The sequence below is a fragment of the Mauremys reevesii genome, linkage group 9, assembly GCF_016161935.1.
Source record: "Mauremys reevesii isolate NIE-2019 linkage group 9, ASM1616193v1, whole genome shotgun sequence".
Classification (NCBI taxonomy): Eukaryota; Metazoa; Chordata; order Testudines; family Geoemydidae; genus Mauremys; species Mauremys reevesii.
In genome coordinates this window covers 71,595,687-71,623,500 of record NC_052631.1, presented here as the reverse complement: position 1 = coordinate 71,623,500, position 27,814 = coordinate 71,595,687, and the positions used below count along the sequence as shown (strand labels likewise).

At 39.7% G+C, this 27,814-nt stretch overlaps 1 long non-coding RNA gene across 1 annotated transcript in view; it reads left to right on the top strand.

Annotated features, from left to right (window-relative positions):
- Positions 1-27,814, top strand: part of LOC120372506 — a 58,176-nt gene that overhangs the window by 15,106 nt on the left and 15,256 nt on the right. The gene's annotated exons all lie outside the window — the stretch shown is intronic.

Below are 27,814 nucleotides of genomic sequence, written 5' to 3'. Positions count from 1 at the left end.
CAAATCAATATATAGTTTTGCTCCTGCATTAAATACCCCCTTTAGAGTGCTATTGAATCCCTGTAGAAATGAACAGAGTGACAGATTTAACTTCTATCTGGATAAGAAAAGTAATAAAAAACAACAACAATGAGGAATTCCAAGGATGTTATGTTGTTTTAAAGGATGAGGCCAGGACTGTGTTAATTTGTCTGATACTTTCAGATCCAACCTGCAATAGCAATTCTGTATGGGATGTCCAAGAACATACTCACTCAGTTGTGCCATTTAGGTATAGCCCTGCTTTTAGGGCAGTGCAAATTTTTTGTGACAATTTATCAAAAATATTATCAAAACAAAAAAAATCAATAACCATTTCAATAATGGTTTCAAAAACACGTTCTATATGATTTTTTATTTTAAATTATTCATGAACAAATTTAACACCTAAGAACCAAAAATGAGTCAATTTTGAATACTGTAAAACAAGAAACCATTATGTCAAAAATTGTCACTACATTCATTTTTCAGTTTTTTAACTGGCTCTGCTTAAGAAGCCTTCTCACCACTAATGAATACAATTCTGTGATTCTAAAGATCAGGAATAGCTCTGTGAGATGATAGATGTTCATGCTAGCCTCATGGAATTCTTGTCAATAATGATTTGACTCAAGTAACTATCTTCTTTCTGAGATACCTCTCCCAAAAGATGCTAAGTTGTGGAATTGGCTTAGCATCAATAGTATTAAGATTTATATCCACATGCTGGCTGGCAAGCAAGAAGGGGAATTTGATAAAATTGGTGTCTTTGTATATTAGCAAATAATATTGACTAGGTATACAGCAATATATTCCAAGTTATATTATGGCAGACTATAAATCAGGAGATATAAGAACTAGAAGAGCTGTATGTGCACTGATATTATCCCATCCAGGAGTCCAATATTTAGCTTTACAAAAGGTCTTTAGGAAGAAGATATTCCCTTAATAGTGTTATGTCAGAGTAAACTTTTCACCTTCCATTCCTCAGACTTTTTTCAGCTAAGTTTTTTATTCAGGCAAGCTATAAGTTTAAACAAGTGATTTCAGGGGCAAAAAACCATTTGTGTGTCTCTGTAAGGGTTCAGATGAGAGCTGGGCATTATGAGAAATGTGAAAGCTAGTGCTCCGTCATGCTTAGGTTGTGCGAGCAGTCCATGACTTGAACACTCTGTAAAGCTGGGGGATGGTCAAGGGATAGGTTCAATATTTTCAGAATTGTCCTGGGAAGCTCAAAGGCTGTCTCAAGGACTGAAAAAAGATAGCGGAGTCAGTGGCATCATTCCAGGGAACCAGAGTTAAGAGGCTCAAGCTGAAATTCCTCATTGACTACTCTGCAGTTTGTGCACTTTAGAAATAGCCAACACATAGAGAAAGAACCTCCCCATAGACAGACATGTAGAAAGTCCATGCCAAAGGGAGTCAGACAGGATTTACAGGTTTATAGAGGGAAGGTGAAGATGAGTCACAGAGAGAGACTTGGAGAATATGGAACGGATCAGGACATATCAGGGCTTCTGGGGAGGAGGTTACCGGAGAGTTGCGGGACAGCACTGGAGAGAAGTTGCATTACAGCACATGGCCACTTTGGGGCTGCAATTCAAGAAAGATCACAGGAAGAAAAGACAGCAGGCAAAAAAGGCAGAGGCTCAGAAGAAGAAGCATAATTACCCCTGAAAGCTTTAGAAGCTTTGTAGGATCTTCCTCAGATTTTCCTTTAGTGCAAGAAAACTATCTTCACTCCTCCTCCTACACACACGATGGCACTACGAATTAATACAGTCTAGAAAGAAGTCACAGAAGTGGAAAGATTTCTGCTAGCTTTGACAGCTTTGGACATTAAGGTCTCAGTTCTACAAATACTTATGTATATGAGTATTTTCATCAACTTCAGTGTGATTACTGATGTGCATAACGATAAGCTCATACATAAGTATTTCCAGGATTGGGGTCTAATGGGCTGTAATACTTTCATCTAATTTTGGTTGTTGGGTTTAGTGTATGCATGTTGATGGCCTGTGAAATATAGGAGGTCAGACTAGATGGTCTGATGGTGTCTTCTAGTCTTAAACTCTATGACGCTAAAGCAGTATCAAGGTAAAGCTAAAAACATAACAAAGCACTCATACCATATGAAGTTTTTGAGAATGCCAAACGTATTTGAAATGTATTTATTTATTTTGGTGCCGTAATGGTTATCCAAGCACTGAAATAGCATCTTTTGTTAAAGTTTAAATGATTTCAGTTGATTTTTGCCAAGAGGTGGGAAATGATAGATTATTGTTTTTCTTAAATTCCAGAATTTTTAATGAACAATAAAAGGGGGAGAGATGGTTACTTGTAAGCGTGAACTGTGGAGGAATGTTCATGGAGTTTTGACAAAACTACCATCTTCAAGTGATGTCAATTGTTGTAATTAATTTTGATATTTCCTATATACAGCAGCATTGATAAAAGGTTTCCATCAATTGTTGAAATGTCTATTTTTGAGACAGTATGTAGTAGTTGATGGAATAAATTATTCCTTTCTGGGAATGTTTGCAGATTTGAGGAGTTGTACTTCTTTCCATTAGAAATGTCCAGGGTAGCTTTTGAATTTTGTTGCTTGACCACGGACTGTGAAGATGAGTTTCACATCCAGGACTGGATATTGACTTAACATCTCAATTCTGAAGACCTGCATATTGAAGAAGTTGGAATGCTGTGGTATGTAAAGATATAGATTAATTTATTCTGCTGAGGAAATATTGATGGTCTTACATCTCCATTAGTGTCTTATCCACGTAGATGTTATATCACAAAACCAGCTGTTGTTAATGACATAATTGAGCTATCCTTCTGGGAGAAGAAAGGGGCCTAAATTTTCAAAAGTGACTAGTGATTTTGATTTGAAACAACTTTAAGAGGTCCTGAAAGTGGGTATTTAATTTCAATTAAGTTGTGTTCAGTTGGGCACCCAAAATCACTACTCACCTTTGAAAATTTGGGCCAAAATGCTGAACTGTTTAAAGATATTTTATGTTGTGTTTTTGCAATGAAAACCCTGTATGCAATGTGCTTTGTTGTGCCTTCACTTATTTAGTCTCTATAATAATGTCTTGTATTTTTTGTAGTATACTGAAATGCAGTATTGTTTCAGTGCATGTTAGTGACAAATTTCAGAATTCTTTAATTTGGTGTGGTTTCAGTTCATACGGTGGCAGTTCTTTTAACCACTCCTAGCATCACATGCCAATATGCTACTGAACCTTGAAACAAAATTTCTACAAACAGAAAGAATTTATGCAACAACAACAAGAAATAAGCCAGTAACAGAAGAGGTCGAAAAATTATGCATATTTTTTGCAGGAAATTTTTTTTTCAATTTTTGGGAAACATTTCCTGTTTTTAACAATGAATAAACGATACCAGATTCTTCGGTTTTCACAAAAAGGAACATTAAACAACAAACAAATTTTCAGTTAGACAAAAAATTAGGACACTGATTGATGGATGAACCTCTTAAAGTTGAGCAATTTGATTTGGATGAGCACCCAGACACTTGAGCTATGCATCTGAACCTATGTATCTCTTGAATCAGCAAAATCAAGCTTTAAATCTTGGAAGAAAAGGCTTTCTCCTGAGGATTCTGGCTTTTCTTTTTGGTGCTTGAGTTAGAATTACTATGGCAAGTTGCTCACACCATTCAAGATTTTATTTCTTTATATTACTCATTTTTTCCCCAGACTCTTAAAATGGTTAAGTTCAGATTCGGTTTGAACTTTTATTAAACATTCAGATACAATCGGCAGTCAATAAATACCACGGAGCAATACATGGATAGTTTGAGGCCAGTTCCTATTCTAACAAAACCATATTCACTCATAGCTGTTGGAGTAAACCACTTTGTATGTTATTTTCATAGGTTCTTGGAAACTTAAATGCAAAGCTTAATTCCATAAGCAGTTCCATTCCATCATCACCCCATGCTATCAGAGGGCTGTCGTTATAGGGTTTTACATGACAACTGATTATTGTAATACTTACAGACAACTGAATTGATACCATATGTACGATTTCTAATCTGCAAAGCTCTTTACAAACATTAACTAATGAATCCTCACAACAGCCATGTGAGTAAGCTAAGTATTAACTCTCTTCCAGATATGTGGGAATCGATATGGAGGTTTTCAGGGTGATTTTTCAATGATGGTATTGGACACACAATAGGGAATGGACAAACCTAAAATGGAAAGAATTTTCAAAGTGGTGAGTGGGCAATCCAAACATTCAGAGAGTTTTGCCCCTCCTCTGGGCTGTTCCAGACACCTGGGGTCTTTGAATCTAGCTAAGCAGAGCTTTACCTACCAGTTGCTCAATGCAAGAGCATTCCTGCCTTGGTCCAGCACCTAAAAAGGTGACTACCAGATAAGAGAGAGAACACACAGAGATCCAGGAAACATAAATGGTATCTCAAATGCTTCCACTGCTTGGATCAGCATGGACAACTCATCATCTCAAACACATTATACCTGCTTAGAACAGTTGCTGGAGACGGATGGCATAACAAGATCAGATACTGCATCGGCATATTTTTTACTCTAAATAGGTGCATTTCAAATAAAAATGCAAGACTATATCAGAAAATATCTCTAGTCAGTATCATCTCACGGCACTGAATACCATGGAAAAGCTTTAAAAAAAAATTCCAGCTTGTCAACAAAATTATTTCCTGCTGACCCGCTAAAGTATCTGTCCTGGCTACATTTGAAAAATAAGAGTAAATAGCCTGTATTATTAATTTAAGTTGTATTAATCAGTCAGTGTTATCAGTTAATTCAGTTTTCTGGTGCTAATAAGTTCATTAAGAACAACAACAAAACCTTGATTTTTAACCCCCCATAGCAACATAGAATCACTAATGTTACTGGAAGCAGAGAGGGGCATGGATCATCATTCACATCACACTCCCAGTCAGTACCTGGCCCAGGCCAGGGAAGCTAGTGATCCAACCAGCGGACCCAATTTAGTGATAAATCCTGGTCACGTGCCACTCGAGGCATGTTGTGCCTATGCTAAGAAGAAGAATGGAAGCAGGTTTGTTGGTCTCACTGCCTATGGAAATTGGCCAGGCCAGGTCAACTGAGAAAATACAGCATGTGAGTGACTTGTTTAAATCTCTTTGTGGTTGTTTAAACCCAGCTTTCAAGTGACAAACCACACAACTTAAAAAATAAAATAAACTTACTAAAATAAAATATGAAAAGTCTTAGGCTGTGTGCACACTACAGCTTATGTTGGCATAACTTATGTTGCTCAGGGGGTTGAATAAACCACTCCCCTGAGCACCATAAATTATACTGACATAAGCACCAGCATGAACAGTGCTATGCTGGCAGGCGAGGTTCTCCCACTGACATAGCTACCACCACTCATGGAGATGGTTTTATTATGCTGATGGTAGAGAGCTCTCCCATCTGCATAGAGCGTCTTCACCAGATGCACTGCAATGGCACAGATACATCAGGGCAGCTGCGCCGCTGCAGTGCTGCATGTGTAAACATGCTCTTTGGGCTTGTCTACACTGCAAAGTTGTCAACAAAACTTTTGTCTTTCACAGGTACTTAAAAAAGCCCCCCTGCGAAAGACAAAAGTTTTGCTGACGCAAGTGGCAGCATGAACGCGGTATTGTTGCCAAAGCTAACACCAATCGTTGGGCTGGAAGTATTTTGTCAGCAAAAGTGCTGACAAAGTACTGAAAAAGAACATTTACACACACTGACTTTTAGCGACAAGGCTGTGTCATCACAGCCTTGTCACTAAAAGCTGCATGGTATAAACAAGCCCTCAGTGTTCAAGACGGCTCTTACTCTTCAAACCCAACCCTTTCAATCAAAACACCACTAAGTGTAGCAAACTCCAATGACATTGTCTTTTTCATACATAGGCCATTTAATTGTCTCTTACTGAGATAACGTAATCAGCCATAGAATCATAGACTTTAAGGTCAGAAGGGACCATTATGATCATCTAGTCTGACCTCCTGCACAACGCAGGCCACAGAATCTCACCCACCCACTCCTGTATCAAACCCCTAACCTATGTCTGAGCTATTGAAGTCTGCAAATCATGGTTTAACAACTTCAAGGTGCAGAAAATCCTTCAGCAAGTGACCCATGCCCCACACTGCAGAGGAAGGCGAAAAAACCCCCAGGGCCTCTGCCAATCTGCCCTGGAGGAAAATTCCTTCCCGACCCCAAATATGGCAATCAGTTAAACCCTGAGCATGTGGGCAAGACTCACCAGTCATACACCAAGAAAAGAATTCTCTGTAGTAACTCAGATCTCACCCCATCTAACATCCCATCACAGGCCATTGGGCATATTTACCGCTAATAGTCAAAGATCAATTAATTGCCAAAATTAAGCTATCCCATCATACCATCCCCTCCATAAACTTATCAAGCTTAGTCTTGAAGCCAGATATTTCTCTTGCCCCCACTGCTCCCCTTGGAAGGCTGTTCCAGAACTTCACTCCTCTGATGGTTAGAAACCTTGGTCTAATTTCAAGTCTAAACCTCCTGATGGCCAGTTTATATCCATTTGTTCTTGTGTCTACATTGGTACTGAGTTTAAATAATTCCACTCCCTCCCTGGTATTTATTCCTCTGATATATTTATAGAGAGAAATCATATCTCCCCACAGTCTTATTTTGGTTAGGCTAAAGAAGCCAAGCTCTTTGAGTCTCCTTTCATAAGACAGGTTTTCCATTCCTCAGAACATCCTAGTAGCCCTTCTCTGTACCTGTTCCAGTTTGAATTCATCCTTCTTAAACATGGGAGACCAGAACTGCACACAATATTCCAGATGAGGTCTTACCAGTGCCTTGTACAATGGTACTAACACCTCCTTATCTTTACTGGAAATACCTCGCCTGATGCATCCCAAGACCACGTTAGCTTTTTTCACAGCCATATCACATTGGCAGTTCATAGTCATCCTGTGATCAATGAATACTTCAAAGTCCTTTTTCTCCTCTGTTACTTCCAACTGATGTGTCCCCAGTTTATATAAAAAATTCTTGTTATTAATCCCTAAATGCATGATATTGCACTTTTCACTATTAAATGTCATCCTATTACTATTACTCCAGTTTACAAGGTCATCCAGATCTTCCTGCATGATGTCCCAGTCCTTTTCAGTATTGGCAATACCTCCCAGCTTTGTGTCATCCGCAAACTTTATTAGCATATTCCCACTTTTTGTGCCAAGGTCAGTAATAAAAAGATTGGTCTCAAAACCGATCCCTGAGGAACTCCACTAGTAACCTCCCTCCAGCCTGACAGTTCACCTTTCCTGCCTCAATTCCAAGCTACAGAAACAAATTGCAGGGGGAGGGACAAATTCCCTTCCTCTACCCCTAGGAAGGAGTTTTTTCCATTCCCTGCCATACCTTGTATGGGAGTGTTACTGCCCTGTCACACTTACCCTGGGGACCAGTAGAGCACGGTTTTTCTGTTACTGTTACTGTGGGCCCAGACAGATGTGCAAATTGCTTTCCTGGGGTTGGCTGGCCAGTCTGGCCTTTCCATATACTGTGACAGGGCTAAATTCCAAATATCATGTTTTAAATACCAGAAACAGAGCTTTGCTGGTGGGTAAAAAAAATTAAGCCAAATACAAATCCCTTTAACAGAAACACCAGAGCCAGATTCTCAGTGGCTTCATGTCCTCCTCCTGCAGCTGGCACAAGAGAGTGATAGGGCAGGATAAAGGATCCTCCATGAGTGCTGACTCCATAAGTGCTCCAGGGCTGGAGCACTCAGGGAAAAAAATTAGCGGGTGCTTAGCACCCATCAGCAGCCAGCTCTCCCCTTCCCCCAGCACCTCCCGCCCCCCCGGGCAACCCCACTAATCAACTCCTCCCTTTCCCTCCCAGCACCTCCTGCACACTGCGAAACAGCTGTTGTTCTGCAGCATGCAGGAGGAGCTGGGAGGGAGGGAGAGGAACAGGGATTGGGCACACGCTTGTGGGAGGGGTAGGAAAAGACAGGGTGGGGGCAGGCAGAGGCAGGATGGAGTGGGGGCTTGGAGGAAGGGGTGGGGTGGAGTGGGGGTGGGCCCAGTGCAGAGAAGGGTCAAGCACCCACTGGGTAGAGAGGAATTCAGCACCTATGCTCTGGGTGAATACTATTGTGCTTGTGCCACCAGCACTGTGCTCCCTCCGAAGGAGCTGTCCTGGCAAAGGGGGAGTTACAGGTTGGCACAGAGCAGATCAGGGGCAGGCTGAATAGGGTCCCAATGAGGAGTGTGGCTGGGACAGTCAAGTACCCCAGTGATTCTGCACCAACAGCACAAGCTGAGGCCTAGAGTTGCCAGGGTTGCTGAACCAAACCTCAACCCCTTCTCCACTCCATTCCAGCACTGGACCCATATACCCCTAAGAATCAGAGAATCTTGCCACAGCAGCCTACAAGTTGGCTGATTAGGTGGATTTTGTTTCAGCTGGTCCCTGGACCCCTATGCGGTTAATGTAGTAAATGTATATAGTATTGTTGAGAACCATCCTCTATGTCCCCAAAATTGGACAAGAAACACACCAAAAACAGGTCCTTAAATCTCAGGTAAACATACAGATCTCTACATAAATCATGCTGCTTTCTCCTTCCTCAGGCCTCTAGTTTAAAAATGGACAGACAATTCTGAGGAAAGAAGTTTCAGTTTAGAGTGAATTTTTACTGGCAAGTTATAAATCCCTGAAATTAAGAGTTTATAATGGAAATGCTGACACAACCTTAACTAGAGCGGCGTGAATAGCTTCACTATAATAAATCAGTCACTTGTCTTATAAGTCTGCCACATGTTCTATAAATCAGAAACTTGGAATGTAAATCACATATTTAAAAGCACTTGTTCATAAATCAGCTATACAGATCAACACTAGGAATAATATTTTGGCAGTAAATCACTTTTTGCAAAAATGCTCTCCCATGTCAGTTCATTGCATTACTTAAAAATTACTTAAAGTTCTATTTCAGGGTCTCTATAAGTGAATCTTTAGAATGTGATTTCCTAATACACCCAGTTTTAGACTATAACTATGAACAAAAATGATTTTTCATAGTAGAAAGCAATTCTTAATGTTCATTATAAGCCTTTCGTTAGCCCAATGGAAATCCTTTTAAAGACATTCCTCATTATTATTATAATGTGTGTTATAGCCATTCCAACTGAGATCAGGAAGCCCTAGTGCACGGTGCTGTACAAAACACACCCTGAGATAGTCCTCACTCCAAAATGCTTACAAATTAATAGGCAAAAAAAAAAAAAGGTGTGTAGGGAAACAAAAGCATAGTGAGCCAAGTGCTCACCCAATAACACAGCTAAGATAGACAGGCCTTCTGAGTCCCCACCCACTGCTCGATCCGTTAGACCACAGTATCTCTACACCATAGCTTACTAAGATGCAGTAACAGAGCTCTGCAGTTCTACAGCCAATTTCATCCACGGATCTCAAAGCTCTTTAAAAATATTAATAAATGAAGTTTCTTGACATCCTGTCTTATAGATAAGAATTATTATCCCATTTTATGGAGAGGACATTGAGGTTCAGAAAGATTATATGGACTATGGATAATTGAAGTTGTGCATGATTAAGAATATTGTTGCCACATATTCTCCTCAAAGTTCTAGATTTTGAGGTCTCAGGTAAAAATAATTTGCTAATAGTATTCTGACTGGTAAATCTAAAATGACTAAGTTTTTAAACAATGTTTTAAAGCTAAAAGTGGCCATATAGGGGTATTTATTGGCATTCATGTAAAGCCAGAATCCCCCAATTTTGCAGGCCTTTTATTTGGACTACTTTTGGAGCTACTTTCACTGTTTTCCCTGGCATCCAATCTGGGTCTTCTATCCTGCAGCTGGATAAACATTGTCAGACCCTAGCATCCTCATAGAGCCCCATTTTCTTCAATGGGATTCTATATAAGCATAGAGTTCCACTTGGGTGATTTTTTTATTATTATTATAGATAGCACAGGTAGCAATGGCTATAGTTAAGGTAGACCAACACTTCTTTTTAAATTTTTGGACAGTTAGAAAATCTCAGTAAAGGTGCAACATTTGGAAGAAGCATGAAAAATATCAATGTTGTTTTGGCTTCCTAGATATTGCACTTGTATTTGGGTAAGTTCTAAACCATTGATTTTTAAAACACAGCTCCCCAGACCAATGGCACAATATGGCCCTATGTGTTTACCAGTAGATATGGTTTTCAGCTACATGCCAGAATTTTTGCTATTAGAGGGAGAAAACACAGAGTAAGCACAAGAAGCATCCTGGGTTATTTTTGTAGTTTGCCAATGCAGATTTGCTAGTGTGTGTGTGTTTTTTAATTTTTTTTTTTTACTGCAGACTCCTTTTAAATGAATTTGGACCCTGTGACCTTTTTCAGTGTTATGCCAATGCTGCTCTCTGCAGGCCCCACTCCTAATATAAATGTTTAATGTGAAACACAACTCTAAGTAAAAGCTATTTATCTTTTCTTTAATTTCCTTCAGTGCAATTAGAATCTGAAGTGCTCACACTTGTTAGAATGGGCTGAATCTGCAGCCTGTGTTTATAGAACAATAGAAACTCAGGGAGAAGATGATCAGCATTCATTCTTAATTTCTGCCCCTTCCTCTCCTATAGTATACAAACAGATAGGGGGAACAAACACATGTCAGGTGATATTACTACATATCAAGCAAGTCATTGCTGAAAATATATTGGTTCTAAAACAAGTCACTGCGATCAGAGTTGGAACAAGTCTCTTTTCTTAGGAACCTTCTTTGTTTTTAAAGGTCTTTGTGTCAGTTCAAGGCATGTAGGCAAAACAGTGGGCCAGATTCTGATCTCAATTCCATTGCTATAATTCTTTCAAATCAGTGGCATTACTCTGGGTTTAAACCAGTGTACTCACTGAGATCAGAATGGGTAATGTTTTTTGTTTTTCTTAATCCTACTTACTCCTAAAGACTGCTGCAGATTCAAAAGAAGGGACTTTCTCATGGAATACTTGTGGTTTCTAAAGGGAGGTACAGTGTTATTAATATATGAAGTATTACAGAAGTAGAAGAAATTCCTTTATACTCTAAAAATAATGCTATTGGGTAACTTTACCTCACAAGTACCCCAGTTTAAAGGACCAGACATATGCATCAGTTTGTTAGCAACAGGACACAAAACCAAATGGTCCTCTCAAAAGGAGACAAAACCTTTGAAAAGCCAGGTGGCTGGAGCACAGACAGAAACTCCTGCCTTTGTAGTATCTTCCTCCACGTCCCCAGATTCTACAGAAGCCCCTCAAATGTGGCTTACATTGAGCAGGATTTCACTGGCGAAGAGGGGATGAAACCCAAGAGAACAGCACTCTCCGCTTCACTGCCTTCCTTCTTTCCCGGATTCTAGCAATATGGTGAAGTGGCTGAGACAAGAGTTTGCTAGAGAGACCTGGATGCCATCTACAATTCTGCCAACGGTGGCCTTGTGCAATGTCTGTTATTTCAGTAAACGGTGGAGGGCTGATATTTGCTTATCTCCTAGGGCAGCAGTATGATGCCTTATTCAGTTATAAGGATTATGAAGTGCATAGAGTAATTAACACCATCTGGTAAAAGAGATGAGATTAGAGATCCTGGTCTCATGGCTCCCATCCCAGTGCACCTTCCCACAAATCAAAGCAGTATGTTTCAGTGAGGCTCTGGATTATGCACAGTGAAGATAGAATGTTCAGAAAATTAAGGAGCATCAGTGACAAAATAGAGAAGAATACATTAAATGTGTCACATGGATACATTATGCAGCTGTGATATAACAAGGCTTGTACATGATGTCATTACTAAAACAATACTTGTAGATTAGATTTGAAAATAGTACAACTAGTATTTTGTTAGCATTGCAAAACTACCGATTTCTCACTAATCTCCTTCTCAAATATAGTTCCACTATTTTTGCTGAAACTTTCACATACACACAAACCTGACGCAGGGACCAAGAATGGAAAATTTCAGTGTACAGTTACAGTGTAGCAAAGTTATAAATACCTGAAAACAAGGGATTATTACAAGGTAAGTGTTAGGCGACTTTAATATAGATATTGCTATCCAGTGTCCCAATATTTACAGAGTCTGTACAGTTGATAGCAATAATGATGTAGGAGCATCACAAGGACTAGACTTTGAGGTCAGTAGGAAGAAGCATCCGAACTTTTAAAGATTATCCAAATAATCTGAGCATTTCTAGAAACTAGATTGGGTGATGCCCTCAACAATTTTGCACTCTCAAGGAGATGGGCCAGATAAGCGGATAATCTTTTCCATCTGTAATGTTTGTGATCATGTTGGCTTCTTGAGTCTCCAAAATTTTTGCTGTTTTAATATCACAAATATGAGATTTCTGGTACTTTCTATTCTGATGCTAGCCAGAAAACGGAAGTGGGGATAACAATTAAATGAACAATTTAGAATCATAATACGTGGTCCAGGCTTGGTTCTAGAAATGGGCATTGGGTTGGGAGTATGGGGCATGGGGAGAGAAGGTCCCATTGATTGGAACTGGTTCACTTGTCTCTTGTGACTAGTTCTTACTACACAGACTTCAGAATTCTGCTTACAACATTTAACCTAAATACAGACTTTTCTCTCCCTGTATTTCTGGTTTGCAGACTATATCTCAATCCACAAGCTATAAGATCAAGTAATCTAGGGCTGCTGTCTATTCTGCTATTGAGATTTTAAAAATTGGTGCTGGAGCTTTCTCCTGATGTGCCTTATTGTGGAACTCGCAGATGGAGAGAGGAGGAGGAAACCTTGTACCAAGTGAATGATGGTATTTACATACCTCAGGTTCATATAAATTTTTATGACATGTTAGCAGCTGTGTTTGTGTTTTTTGAATCATTTCAAAATATTTTGAAAAGATATGAAAATCTTTGCCAAGCAATACATTTTTAAGATTCACAGTCTTGGCAACTGAAAAAAAAAAATTCTGAAAAATAACCTTTGTGTTCCAAAGAGATTTTGTAACTGTGCAAAAGGAAATTGAAAGTATTTGATAGTTATTTGTAAAGAATTATGTCCAGACTCGTGAAGGATTTAAATAGTATGTTATAACATAGATAAAATATTTCTCCAGTATAGGTATTTCCAAAGAATCTCTCAAGGATTCTTGAACAATCTCACCAGTAATTGAAAGGATTATAAAACTATTTCTGAAGTACAATGGAAACCTGTTAAATGCATGCATTTGTGAGCAGATAAGGGTCTTCTTTTAACAAACCTATTTCTATAACAAAGTTTAGATTGCTCAATTGCAAAATTCACTTTGATATACAGGAAATGACTTTTTTAAAATCTAGTGTTTATTGAATTTTTGAGAGTGGGCGTGTGTGTGTGAGAGAGAGAGGAATGAGGCAGGGAGTACAAGGAACTCCCTGGTCCACTATCAGCAAGGGGTTAACTCCTGCTCTGCTTACCTCTCACCTTGCACAAATGTTGTGGGGAATGGCTATCAGAGCCACTGCTTAGGAAACAAAGTGTAGGATGGATGGAGAGGGAGAGAATGTTTGGGAGGATTGGGGAGGTTTTCTATTGCATTACAGTTTACTATACTTTCTGATTATAATAACCTTATTTCTTGAGGAAAAAGCCTTGCTGCTGAAATTATTCTTTTTCTGCTGAGTCATTGCTACAATATATTGAAGAGAGAGATTAAATGCAGTTTACAATGGCGGGGGGGAAAGAATCACTGTGGATAGATAGAGACATTCAGTATTTTCCCAGGAGCATAGGATTTACTGTGTGAGGCTATATACACTGTCAGTAGGAGCTGTCACGAGGGGCTGACCCAAAGCTCACTGAACTGAATGGCAGCCTTTCTATTAACTTCGATGAATTTTGGATTAGGCCCCAGATGAGGAGGCCAAACCAAGTTGTTTTGGTACTAACATGCCAAAATTAACACAGAGGCCTATTCTCAGAGTACAAATACATGATAAAAATATCCTCTTACATTAATATGTAAATGCAAAATGTTACCAGATCACAATGGTAGCATTTTACATCCACTTTGCGCTGAGGTAAACAACAGGACAAAGTGTAGGATAGGAGATTCGGGTCTCCTCACAAGGTGGAGATATGGTTTTCCTTGGTGTCATGGGTCACAGTTTCTCCATCTCCTTCCCCACCCCCCACCCCATGATGTACAGTTTTATGAAGTCATGTAGTCCATCTAACTGCTGTCTTCCACCTGTATGTCAATGATGCTATACAGCTTGTGCTGTGGCCTGAGTCTGCAGGGGTGGAAAGGCAAAGCATTAATTTATTACTTTTGCTTAGTTTCATATACATGTGCAAAACTATATATGTTCCTAATCTAATTCTCAGATATTGCTGAACATATTTTTCCTGAAATTTTCAAAAAAATTCAGCCTGAAGTAGACACCCAGCATGGAAAATTTCAGTCTGAACAATTAAAATTTGGCAAGACTATGAGCAACTGACAATAATGTCTCACTATTGTAAGTGTCCAGCAACCTTAAATATAGGCATCATTATCTACACCACCTATAGTTATTATCCAATTGAAACCTTAACAATGCAGAACTCCCAATTTGATTTAGTTTAGGAAAAAATTATAAGGATTTTTTGGTGACCACAGCTGGTCAGGTTTTCAGTTTCAGATCTTATCTGAAAGGGAGAACCTACATCAGCACTCTCTCCAACACCAGATATTGGTTCGGACTCAGTGAGAGAAGTGCCACTGACTGAACCATCAGCATCACCACTATTGACACTGGTGACGCTGCAGTTACTTGCATTAGCTCTGAGATCTCCTTCCTAAGTGAGACGTTTTGGAGACCAATTAGACTGGGAAGGGGTTCTGTCACCCCCTGCCTTGTTACTTCAGGGTGCTGTGCAGCTTTGGTTCAGATCCCTGACACCAGAAGCCTGCCCACAAGCACAAGGTCTCATCCTAGCTCTCACCAGCATAGTTACCCCTGCAGTCCCAAGTTTCTCCAAATCTGTACACCCTGAGTTTTTAATTGCCAGACATTCAGACCGTTCCCCTTGGGTTCATCACCCCTGAAGGAGTGAAACCAGCTCCTCAGCTATCAGTTCACTTTGGCACACATACTCCACACAGTTTGCACAACAGAATCCTGCTTGGGGTAAATATAAACACAGCTTATTTAATAGAAAAATCACAGCTTGAAATGTGAAACAGTAAGGAAGAGCACATACACAACCGCAGGCTTTATGCTTCCATATTAGACAAAACCCCTTTTCAAATACAAGTTACCTGTTGCCTAGCTATAGGGCAGATCCAGCATTTAGGGCCAGCTTCCAACATAGAGGCTCTCCAGTTCTGGACGGTGAAAACCCTCAGTTTTTCCAAGCCTCCTTTTTAAAAGACTTCCTTCTCCCCACCCTCACCTCCGCATGGTGACTCATGGTTATACATAGTGGGGGGAATTCCCTTTCGATTCGATAACCTAGGGATGTCTGAACGTCTTCCCCTTAACTCTAATGGTCCATCATTGTCTTTTCATGGGCTGGACAGTGGATGGGTACTGCAAGCTGGTTTCATGTAGCCAGCTTGCTTGGGAGGTGCCCCTTCCTGCTGTGAGGTGTAATTCAAGTTGTAGGACAGGGTTTTAACATAGTTTTCCGTATACATAGATTCATAACCACAATATGTATACAATATCTCATAATGATTATCAAGTTCAGAACATTAAAAGCTTTCATAAAAGACCTTACTCGGGATACTTTTATAGCACAATATTATAGTATGCAATCAGTTTGTTCAACTGCTCATTTAAGGGATTTAAACCTATTCTCCCCAGGGTGTCTTGACCCTGATTGCCTCACTAAGCCTGATGCTTATATTGTGAGAGCTGACAAGGTAAAAGCACAGGATGGCATGCCAAAGAAAGTGGCTTCTACAGGAAGAGGGAATTTTCATAGTCACCATTCTGTGTAGTCTTTTCTATAACACAACATGACATTGGCACAAGATTGTATTACAGAGGATATAGGTTAAGTCAGAGGGTTTGATCCTCCTTTGCAGTGATGTAGCACCATTTTACTGAATTAAGCAAAAAGGTCTCTGTGGTAAAACTGCTTTGTCACTTCAAAAGTCATTTCTGTCTCTCACACATTTTCCCACATGCATTTTCTCTTCATTCCTTCTTGGGAAGCTGCTGCTAACAGTTCTTTTCTCCTGCTTCTCTCCTACAGGTTTCTCTTTCTCTACGCTATTGTTTATCTGGTTTTTTCAGTGTATGCCAGTTCTTGCATATGATCCTTCCAAATGATTATGCAATCAATGGGCTCCATTTTGAAAATAAAATTTTAAATTACTGAAACCTACAGAGGCAGAAGATATCTCCCTTCACTTATCCCAATATGCACAAACTTTCAATGTTTGTAGGGATAGGTAAATGTGAGGTATACCAAAGCACATACTTTTTAATCAAATTAAAACTTCTGCAGCAGACTCCTTGGAACTACTTCCAAGGAAATGTGTCCATTCTCACTGGCAGCATGTTTATTTTAATATATGATGTTGCAAAATATCATCTTACTTTTGTTATTTGCCTGAAGGAAATTCATTTCCAATATGAGATTTTGACACAATATTTACCATTCAAGTACTGCAGCTTTTATTAAAGGGGGTAAGAGATGATGGCAGGGGATTTAAAAGAAAGAATTAATAACAACTGTTGCCAATTTAATCCTATCCAGTAGTTTATTGCAAAGTCAAAAATGAAGTTAGAAAGAGAGAAGATAATCCAATTGTATAGTATTGCATAGATGATCACAAAATATTTTGGATCTGGCTACAAATTGTATTTGCAAAGAACATTTTCTTAAAGCTAAGGCTCTTATAAGAAGAATACTGAGAACAATCTAGAGTAAAATCCTAGCAGTGGCAGTGATGTCAATGGCAAAACACCATTGATTTCAATGGGACCTGGATTTCACCTCCGACAAGTAAAAATTAACCTAAACAGCAGCAGCTACAATGGGGATATAGGTCCACTGAAATTAAGAGTACAGATACTAAGTGACTGTCTTATCTCCAGAACACTGCTACAAAAGATGTCCCAAACAGGTTCAATGTCTGTTAGATTACCCAGGATGAGAAATGAGTCATTAGCTTCCCCTCACCTCCTTCTGGACTTGTCTTTTAAAATGATAGTACTGGAAGCCAGCAAAGCAACCCCGCACAGACACCAAAAAATATCACATCTGCATATGCTAAAGCCCATCTTTCTCTTTCCTTACAAGGTGTGGATATCTATGGCCTTTAAAACATATACACATTGGACTGGCTCCTAAACTCATTAAAGTTAATTATAGAGTTACCATTTTTATTCAAATGACCCTTTGGATAAAGCTATTACTGTCTTCATTAATTACAAATACAATTGTTGTTTAAATTATCACCAAAGAGGGGTCTTATCCAAAGCCCAATAGAATAATAGCCCCCATTGGCTTCAATGGGCTTCACATCAGCTTATAAAGGACAGGTAGAATGTGTGACCATACTAATGTTAGTAGGAAAGTAGGTCAATATGAAATGCAGCACTGTTCACCCATTTGTGACTTTCAATAGAATTTCTTTCTGTGAGGGCAAAATAGGATTAAACACTGGATTTATTTTTAAAAAATGACAGGACTGCAATATAAAATGGGTTTCATGGAACTTAATCATATCATGCATTGTATTGTAGATGTTATTGTATTGTTTAATCTGTGTATAAGAACAAGACCTCTCCTCAGTAGAAACAGCAAGCCAAACCAGAAAATAAATTAACAAGAAAGAGGCTAAGGGAAGTATTCTAAAAGCAAAATATACTAGACATCTCTTCTGTTTTAGAATGCAATATACTCTAAAATGTTCTGACCCTATTGTACTAGTTGTTGATTTAAGCAGAAAATGTTTCCTATACAGTTGCTACTGCGAAAATTCCTTATGAGACTTCTTAACCTGCATAGCCAATTTTTAATTTAAATTATTCAAAATAATCCCTAACAGGGAAACTGTAGCTTTCCAAATTAATAGGAAATAATTGTCCATTGCTGTGCATAGTTCATTTTACATAGCTAATATAAAAGAGTCAGCTGTATTTCTAATATTCAGTTCTCATACCATAATTTCCTAAAGATATACAGTGCATGTATATCATATATGTGTTACACACAAAGATATGCTAAGGTTGCTAAGTCAAGAACTCAAAAATTAGGATATGCCATAATTAAGGCTTCCTGTGCAGCCTTAATTCAGCCCCACTGAGAGTATGTATTGTGATACAGCTTTTCATTGCATGATCACATGCTAGTTTTTCAACAAGACCCCCTGCCTCATTCAGTGCACAGGATGGATGGCTCTCATTGAATGAGCAGCTATTCAGTATTTCTTTTTATCCTCCTCTTTCATTGTATGGCCCTATGCCTGAGTGACTGCACACTATCCAAACTCTCCACTGAATATGAAGTCATTAATTTCCTCTTGAGCTCTTCTATGATACTCATCATCATAGTATCTGCATGTTTCACAGGCATTGATGAATTCAGCTTTACCACAACCCTGCGAGAGGAGGGGTGTTCTCCCTTTTTTTTACAGAGAGGGGAGTAATTACACAGAAGGAGTAAGATGAAAAGTGTCCACTAATTTTAGGTGCCCAACTTTGGACAACTAGGCCCTGATCTTTTCAGAATACTTAGCATCAGCTAGCACAGTGCATGTTCAAAGCACAGTTCAGCATTTACACAAAACTGGTGAAAACTCTCTCATGTTGGACACTGAGAAAATGAGGAAAACACAATTAATGTCCACTTGTGAAAAGTTTGGTTTAAGTGACTTGCTGTCATCAAATTGGAACTTTATAGCTGAGGCAGGAATACAATCCACTTCTCCAGGATAGCATTCAACCTCCTTAACCACAACACCAATGATTTTGTTCCTACAACCCCCTGCCTCATTCAGTATACACCTTCAAATTCTGCAGCAAATGGGACAGCCTCATTCAGTGCACAGTTACCCGGGCATGTACATTTTTTACACAGAATGAGGCAGGGTTTCCATGGGGGAAAAAAAATCAGCATGTGATCTTGTCATTAAAGGCTGTATCATAATATATACACACAAGGCAATGATATATGACATACCTGCAACATTAATTCTGGAATTTCCTAACCTTTGAATGCTTGACTTAATGTACTTCTAACATAGATTTAAAACTTAGTAAATAGAATTCCATCATGTGGCAACATATTAACAGCCACATGGGTCATCAAAAAGGTTGGAACCCTTAGACGCACAGAAGAGACCACTACCACCTGAACTAATGGAGTAACTGATGACATCCCTCTCCCCATGCCTCAGTCCTCTGCCTTCAGGTCAGGCTGCTTCCTCTGTGATACCTGGACACCAGCAGCAGCCACAAGAGCAAAGGAGAGATAGCTTCCCTGCCAGGGGCGGCTCCAGGCCCCAGCACGCCAAGCGCGTGCTTGGGGCGGCACGCCGTGGGGGGCGCTCTGCTGGTCGCCGGGAGGGCGGCAGGCGGCTCCAGTGGACCTCCCACAGGCGTGTCAGCGGAGGGTCCACTGGTCCCGCAGCTCTGGTGGAGCATCCACAGGCACGCCTGCGGGAGCTCCACCGGAGCCACGGGACCGGCGACCGGCAGAGCGCCCCCCGTGGTGTGCCACCGTGCTTGGGATGGCGAAATGGCTAGAGCCACCCCTGTTCCCTGCTCTCAGTTTTGGCACCTGACACCATGGAGGTTCCCAGCAGCCAAGAGGAGCAGGTCATGCCCAGATGCTGGTACATGCTCAGTCCAGTCAGCTTGTAGGAGCTGTGTGTGAATGGAACATATTCAGTACATATGGACTCTTCAGAGAGTTTAGCTGCCAAACTCTGACAAATTTCATGTGTGAACTGTGATTTTTCAAAGGTTTGCAACTTGACCAAAATTGGGTGTTTTTTGATAGGGACAAGCAAAAGGTATCCTTGACACTAAAACAACACCGCTGTCAAATTTCATGTCCCTGCTCCAAAGCATGGAGATGCTTCTCAATGGAATTTTTTAGCATGGAGAAAACATGTGTGTTCCTAATATTGTCCTTGGAAAAGGTAGAACCATTTTACACAAAACATTTTAAAAAAATCGTCCTGAGACAGTTTCCAAACATAAACAATTTCTATCTGAATGGTTAAAGTTTAGCATAGTTATAAATAACTGTAAACAGGATCTTATAATAGAAAGTGTTAGGCAAACTTAACGATAGGAAGAGCTACCAACTCTACTTATAGTACATACACACAGAGACTATCCTACCTCTGATATTTAACATATGGTTTTATTAAAACTGACTAGAATCAAGGTCAGATTAACGAAACACAATTTTTGAAGGTCTTAAGTGAGATAGAATGCTTTGCCAGACATGTTCAGTTGTGTAACTCAACGAGAAACTTCCATGACTTTATCAGTCAAGAAAAAAGTTGAAAAGCACAACAGAATGATAATGTTCCTGAATCATAATGTGCAAAACCTAGGATTTTTCCAGCCTTGTGTTGCCTAAATGTGAGTGCCAACTACTAGGCTACTTCTTTGTGCTAACAGTGCTAACAAATTTAGTATGGGACTAGCAAAGATATTATTACAATTAATTATTTAGGTATTATTTAGTTTTTATACAGCTTAATAAAGATACATGATGTTACGCAAAGGGAAAATCTATAGAACAAATAACAATGTCCCAATACTAAAGAGCGTGTAGTATATTGTCATCATGATTCACTACAACACAGAACAAACAGAGTACAGTGTTGGCTTTATAGCAGGAATGCTGTATGGAACAAGTGAATTTTGGGGGGTAAGTTCATGACTAGAAGGGTCTTAGTGATCTCTAGTTAGGAGTATGCTGCAAGCATAAGGGAAGGCACAAAAGAATCCACAAGGCTGAGAGATTAGAGGACAGAAAATTTGGACAAAACATGGGAGAGGTAGGGAAAAGTGTAGCAGCTTATAAGAGACTTACACTTAGAGATGGGGTACTGTGCCTTATCCTCAAAATGAAAATGTGTTGCCAATCATACCTCTTGTGATATCTGAATTTTTTCTTAAGTCCCCAGCTCCTGGACTCTTGTGAGTATCTGATAATCTCAGGTTTCGTTTTAAAATTTACTTTCTAGCCCTCCTGGTTGCACAGCAAGGCTTGACAACTGTACTGTAAAGGCTCCAAGATCAGACAGCAAATAAACCAAACCCCAATCATGATTCTTTTAAGCCAGTTTCATGATTCTGGGGGCCTCACTCATTTTTGAATGTGTTGACTTGGCAGTACTGTGAGTAGCTCTAAGTGAATGCAAAAGACACTCTGATGAAGCAGTCAGCAAGGTAAGGCAAAACCTTCTTGAAGGAGAGAGAGCATGGATGAGGGGAGAAGTGATTAACAGTTTCAAAAGCAGAAGAGAGATCAAGAGAATGAAGTTCGAAAAGAAATCATTACTCTTGAACAGAATGCCATTATTAAGAACTTCAAGGAAAGCGGTTTCAGCAAAGCACAGAGAGTAAAAGCCAGAAATGGGGATTGACAAAGTGAATATTGGAGGAGGTAAAATCAGGGAAGCATGAATAAACCAAGCTCCCTCTCCATTATGTGGGTGTGGCTAAGGAAGCAAGTGGCACTTTTCACAGTAAGGACCCTCCTTACTTTCAAAAGATACACGTTTCTATTTTGTTAGTCACACTTCCCCATTAAATGGCAGGAGAGAAGGGCTGGGTTTTGTGACACAAAACAATTCCCTTCCTGTCTCAGGGGCTGAGTAGGATCATGTAACTTAATTTTAATAGCTGAAACATGGTGAAAGCATGGTACTGCTGCACCATGATGGGAACAGGGTAAAGTGAGGCTCAATAGGGGCTTCTCCTCCCATTCCCCAGCACCCTCTCTAGACCCAGGACTGTGTAGAGGAGACCATCCTCTGGGTGAACCAGAACCCATGCAATCCTCCCTCCCCATTTTCCACTCTCCATCCAGCTATGAGGCCTTTGGGAAAGAAACTGCAGGTAGAGTTAGCCAGAGACTCACGCTGGCACAGCAGCTGCAAAAAGCAGTTTAAGCAGGGACCAAGAGATTTTGATATCAGGCTGTTTTTTTTTTGCAGTTATCGCAGTTTCCCCTGTGCTGATTGGCTGTTTGTTCCAACCCCGCCCTCCCCTCCCTCACTGTCTCTAGCCCCTTCCCTTTGTTTGTCTTTTCATCTAACTAATTTTCTCCTAACATGACCCCCGATGAAAGGGCAAACAAAACCAAAAAATCATACTATTATATTTGCCAACATTGTATTATTCATTCTGCTTATATATTCTATCCCCTTCCCCAACCCTTCATCTGTTTTGTCTAATTATATTGTAATCTCTTTAGGGCAGGGACTGTATCTTATTTTATATGTGTACAGCACCTAGCATATGGGATCCTATTCTCAGTTAGCCCCTAGTCACTACCATAATAAACATGATAAATCATTATGGTGATTATGTTGCATTACTATCTCCCTCCACAGCCTTACATTCATAATTTTCCAACAAGGACACACACTCTTGCAATTAGGGCTGGTTAGAAAATGGGGGGTTATTTTCCCATGTAAAATTTCAACTTTTCATTGAAAAACCAAACATTTTGCAGCAAAAAATTGCCAAAAAACCAAGAACATTTTGATTGGTCTTCTTTTCATTTTTTTGGTCAGAAGTTTTGGAGAAGACCAGATACCTTCCACAAAATTTCTTCATTTTGTCAAAAATCCATTTCTCCATCAACAAAAGTTCCATTTTTCTACCAGCCGCAATTGCAATAGCTGACCCCAAAACACAAAATGCATAGTTTACTTAAAGGTTGGTGAGCTGTGTTAGCTAAAGCAAGAACGCCCTCTTCATAACTTATGCCTCAAATTCTAACCAAGCCTAAACTGTTGTTCTTTTGAAATTTGTAAAGTCACAGTTGACTTTTCTCTCATTTTTATGTTCATGCATCTTTGTGCGTCTGGGCTTCGTAACACCATAAGTCTGTTACTGTGGTCTTTTTTTTTTTTTTTTGTCAGAAGCAAGTAGTACTGGATATTTCACAACTAACCCCTACTCTTATGAGATTTGAAAGAACTGTTTTACAGAACTAAAAGGTTTGGGCTGCTAGGATCAACGTCAAACAATCAGCCAAACTTTTGGGTATTTATCCCAATTTATCTTGAGAGTCATTCACTCATTAATGTTAGTTTCTGTTTAGCTACAAGAAAAAAAGGCAATTTGTGATACAATCTGTTGCAATACATTCAACAAAAGGAGAATTTTAAAATCCACAATAAGTTTTCTTTGTCTGATGATCTTTTAACTTGACACCTTGCACACCTGATAAATTAATGACAGTGTTTGGGGGGTCACCTACTAGTATTTTGAGACTTCTGTGCCTCAGATCATGAATCAAGCCTTGGCACACTCTAATGAGAGATCAATAATGTTTTTGAAGAGAGACCCTATAGTATTTTATAAATAATGAGAGGTTAGTGTAAGGTGCAGGCGACAAAGAACAAATCAGATTTCTACCTGAGGAGTTTTTAAAGTCAAGTCTCAAACATGATAAATGTGGCATGATGGAAACAACTACAAACACTAATATGCTGTGTAGGGTAAAGTGCTCAGAAATCAGAAGCCTGTGCACTTACATATTCCTGTTTAATATTTACAACAGTAATTTCATCATCCTATTTCCTGCTGTTACAGTGGCGGGGAATAGAGGAGTTTGTTGATAATTCTGTAGCATTTATAGATAGCAACAGAAAATGTCAATTTGTTTTCTGTCTTTTTCAGTGAACATATCAATTGATTCTTTTAATGTATTTATAATTCATTGAAAGGCTTCATGCTGCAAAACACTTATGTATTTTCAGCAGGCTGATTGGATGCACTTGTTACTTACTCTCTCTTTCAAGAAGGGAGCATAGTCTATAACTAAACCATAGCCTGGCAGTCATGGAAATGGGTTTTATTCCTGACCCTGCCTTTCTGATCCTGGGCAAGTTACTTATTTAACCTGCTTGTGAATGAGTTTAACCATCTGTAATATGGATTCAGAGTGTTACCACAATGCAGGGGCAGATGTCCCTTTTGAGGGGCAAATTCCACAGCAAGGGAGGGGCACCACGATTCTGAGGCAGCCCACCTTTCCATGCGGGAGGCTAAAGACCAGGGGTTACAGCAGACTGAAAGAGGACAAGGAGCTCTCACTTCCTCAGTCAAGGAGGAGGGAGGACTGTGATGGAGTACTGTTCAGCAGAGGCAGAAAGAGTGTGTGGAGCTCCATTCTGCTTTCACTGTGACTTTAACTCCTGCTAAAGAATACCTGTACTGTTGTCCCTCACAGGCCAACACTTAGAGGGACTACCCCAACAGGGGAAAAGGTGAAGATCCCTCTGCTGGAGGAAATTACAACAGCATCTGCTCTGTTTCCCTTGACATGGCTCCATTGAGGCAATACTTACTGCCAGGTCCAGGAGGTGGCGGCAGCTTGGGCCAAGAGACATGGAAATGAGTGTGAGCCTCCAAAGGTGACCCAGAATGTTTGGTTTCAGAACTTCCTGGGTAGGTTCCCCATATACATCCTTCCAATACATCAGCCTTACCTCTCTTAGAAATTGATCTCAGCCAGGGCAAATGCTGTTGCAGCATTCACACTTCACAGATACAAATGCAGCATCACGATTGCATTGGCCACAGAGCAGGGATCTACTGCTGGCTCCTCCTATTTAATGTTATTTATTATTTGCGGACTGCTAATAGGGTGCTAGGTACAATGAGATCATTGTACCCACTTTAGTAAGATATTGTTTATGCCGAAAATAAGTTGGGGGGAGAAGAAAGTGTTTTTCTATTGACATGTTGAGAGTTTCTAAGTTGCCTCAGGGATCTGGATATTCAATTCCCACTATGATTAACTAGTCCCAAAGCATAGGGCACTGGAGGAGGAGTCAGGAGACATGGGTTCTATTCCTGATTCTCCTTTTACCAAGACAAAGGAAGTACATGAAAGGAGCAGATCTAAGCAAAGTAAGTTACAGTTCTAAGAATACAAGAATTCTTGAGTTAACCCAGACATTTAAGATGGTGTTAGAAGGGGCCATTTGGTAAGCACTATATCTTACTTGGAGCATGTGATTCCAGAGTTTTGTGGTCTGCACTGGCTGCCTATTGCTTTCCAGGTGGAAAATAAGGTCTTAAATGTCTTGAAATTTGCCTCCCTCCCCATGCTGCAGTTGCAGTCAGTGGAGGTACTTGAATTGGAGTCCTCTTGATTTAACAAAGAGGAGCAGGTGGTAGAGTGCTCTCTGTGAGGGGGCTCTTATCTGTGGAACACATTTATTTCATTGTTTCAAAATAGTCTGGGGTTGCTGACCTTTGGGACATTCTGCAGGGTCCATCTTTTTGCCTGGGTATCTGAAAAAAAAAACGGGGACTACAAGGAGTGATAATTTCTTGAGGATAGAATTTTGGTGGGCAACCTATACCTTACTGGGTTGAGTTGGGGGTGGAGTTTTGCTGGAGTTTCTCTTGAGGAGTGTTTTGCTGCTTTGGTTTTGGTTGCATTACTATTTTAAATAATGTCAAATGAGTCCAGAGCAGATAATTTTATAATATCATAAATCAAACAAAATAATAAATAATATTCCGTTTCCATAGCGTAAACATTTCTTATAACATTCCTCTAATAATTTCTACCACAGAAAAAAATGAATGTTAAGAACTAACTCTATGGCTAATTCAACCAGGGGAAAGAGTAGAGATAACTAACAAACAACATTTATCAACCTCAAATATGATGATGATATTTAATGTACATTGTTTTTACAAGTTAAGAATTAGTGGAGAACATTCAGTTCTTTTCCTAAAGTCCTGTCAGTCTTGTCTAAAGCCTGTAAATGATAGACAGTGCTAGCCCAAAGTCATACATAGTTAGTTTCAGCTTATTGCTCAAGATTGATGTTAATTTATCTAAAAGAATGTCTATTCATTTTGATATATTTCTGGAAAGTACTTAGCCTATTCTGAGGTTGCAATAAAAGCCAATAAATTTCAACAGGGTTTAAAATCTTTGGCATAGATTTGAAGGATATAAACTGACAAAGGTAAAAACAGTTAAGTGGAGATGCTATATTGGCCTTAGATGGTATAGTCTTCCTTCGAGTTCTGGATATAGACACAGTACCTCATAGATTTGTAAATTAAGCCTGTTACTGACCTATAGATATTTGTTAACCCTATTTTCCTTAGGGATGTATGCCATACAACCTTTCATTCTGCTGAAATTTCACAAGACACAAAAAGCCAGGTGTAAAACTCAAAGGATTAATGAAAGCTCATATACCTGTTATAATTACAGGCTACAATAATCACTCAATTATTTGTGATATATATAATTATGACTTACCACTGAGAATATTTTAGCACATATCCCATAGGTGCGGCTATAGGGAAGGCCCATCATGTAGAAATTCTTCCTGATGCAGCTCACAGGGGTTTATGTTCAAATCCCAACTGTGTTTCATATGCTCATTAAGTTACTTCAATTACAGAGTGACTGTGAGGGTGTTAACTGGTGAAGAGCCATATACTGTCCTCAGTCTACACAATGAGCAATATTAATGGTCACATGTTGGCAGGTATATCTATGTTCATTCTTCATTTTACTCCACTACTCATGAAAGCTGCTAGACTGGCAGCACTGGCAACTGAAAGAGTCCCATATTTAACTAGGACTTGACCTTGCAAGGTGTTGTGTGCTCTGGGTCCTGAGCCAGCATGCTTAAAGTTAGGCACTTTTTAAAGTGATTTGCTGGATCCGGGCTCGAATGCTCAGCATCATGCAGGATTGAGCCCCTAATCTGCCACTTCCCACAGAAACCTTCCCATTCCCTTCCCCCAAACTACTAAATTTCTGGGCCCTGCTAAAGGACACTCTGCCAATTGTATTTCCATTGTTCTGGAACAATGAGGCTAAAATTGTTATAACATTTTGCCTGCAAGAAACAAGTAATTATCAGGCACAAGAGTAAATAAACAGCCTGGGAATGAGCAGCAAAACTTGCAGCTGGTCTTTACTATGGGGAGATCAATGCTGCTGCAATCGATGTAGCAGGGATCGATTTAGTGGGTCTAGTGAAGACCCGTTAAATCAACAGCAGAGTGTTCTCCGCTCAACCCAGGTACTCCAGCTCTCTGAGAAGAGTAAGGGAAGTTGACCAGAGAGTGTCTCCTGTCGACACAGTGCAGTGAAGACACTGGGGTAAGTCAACCTAAGCTACATCAACTCCAGTTATGTTATTCACATAGCTGGAGTAGTGCAATTTAGTCGACTTACCCCTGTAGTGAAGACAAGCCTTGGGTGTTGAATGTGCTGGTGAAGTATAGGTCCTGTTTTTAAAACATTTCACACAGAAAATATTTTTAATATAAAAAGTTCCTTTAAAAAGAGTGATTTCTGAAATAAGATCAAAATTCCTGCACAAACTCCTCAAGTGATATACACGCACACATATCTGATCATGGAGAGTGGGACAATTTGACTTCACAATGGTAAGGAATTAGCAGCTAAAGACAAATGAGGGGGGAGGACATGGTAAACCCACAACTGTTTAAAAAGTGTAACTACAAGGAAAGTAGTGAAAATATGTAGAATTTAGTGTGATATGTGGAAGTATACACTGAAGTTC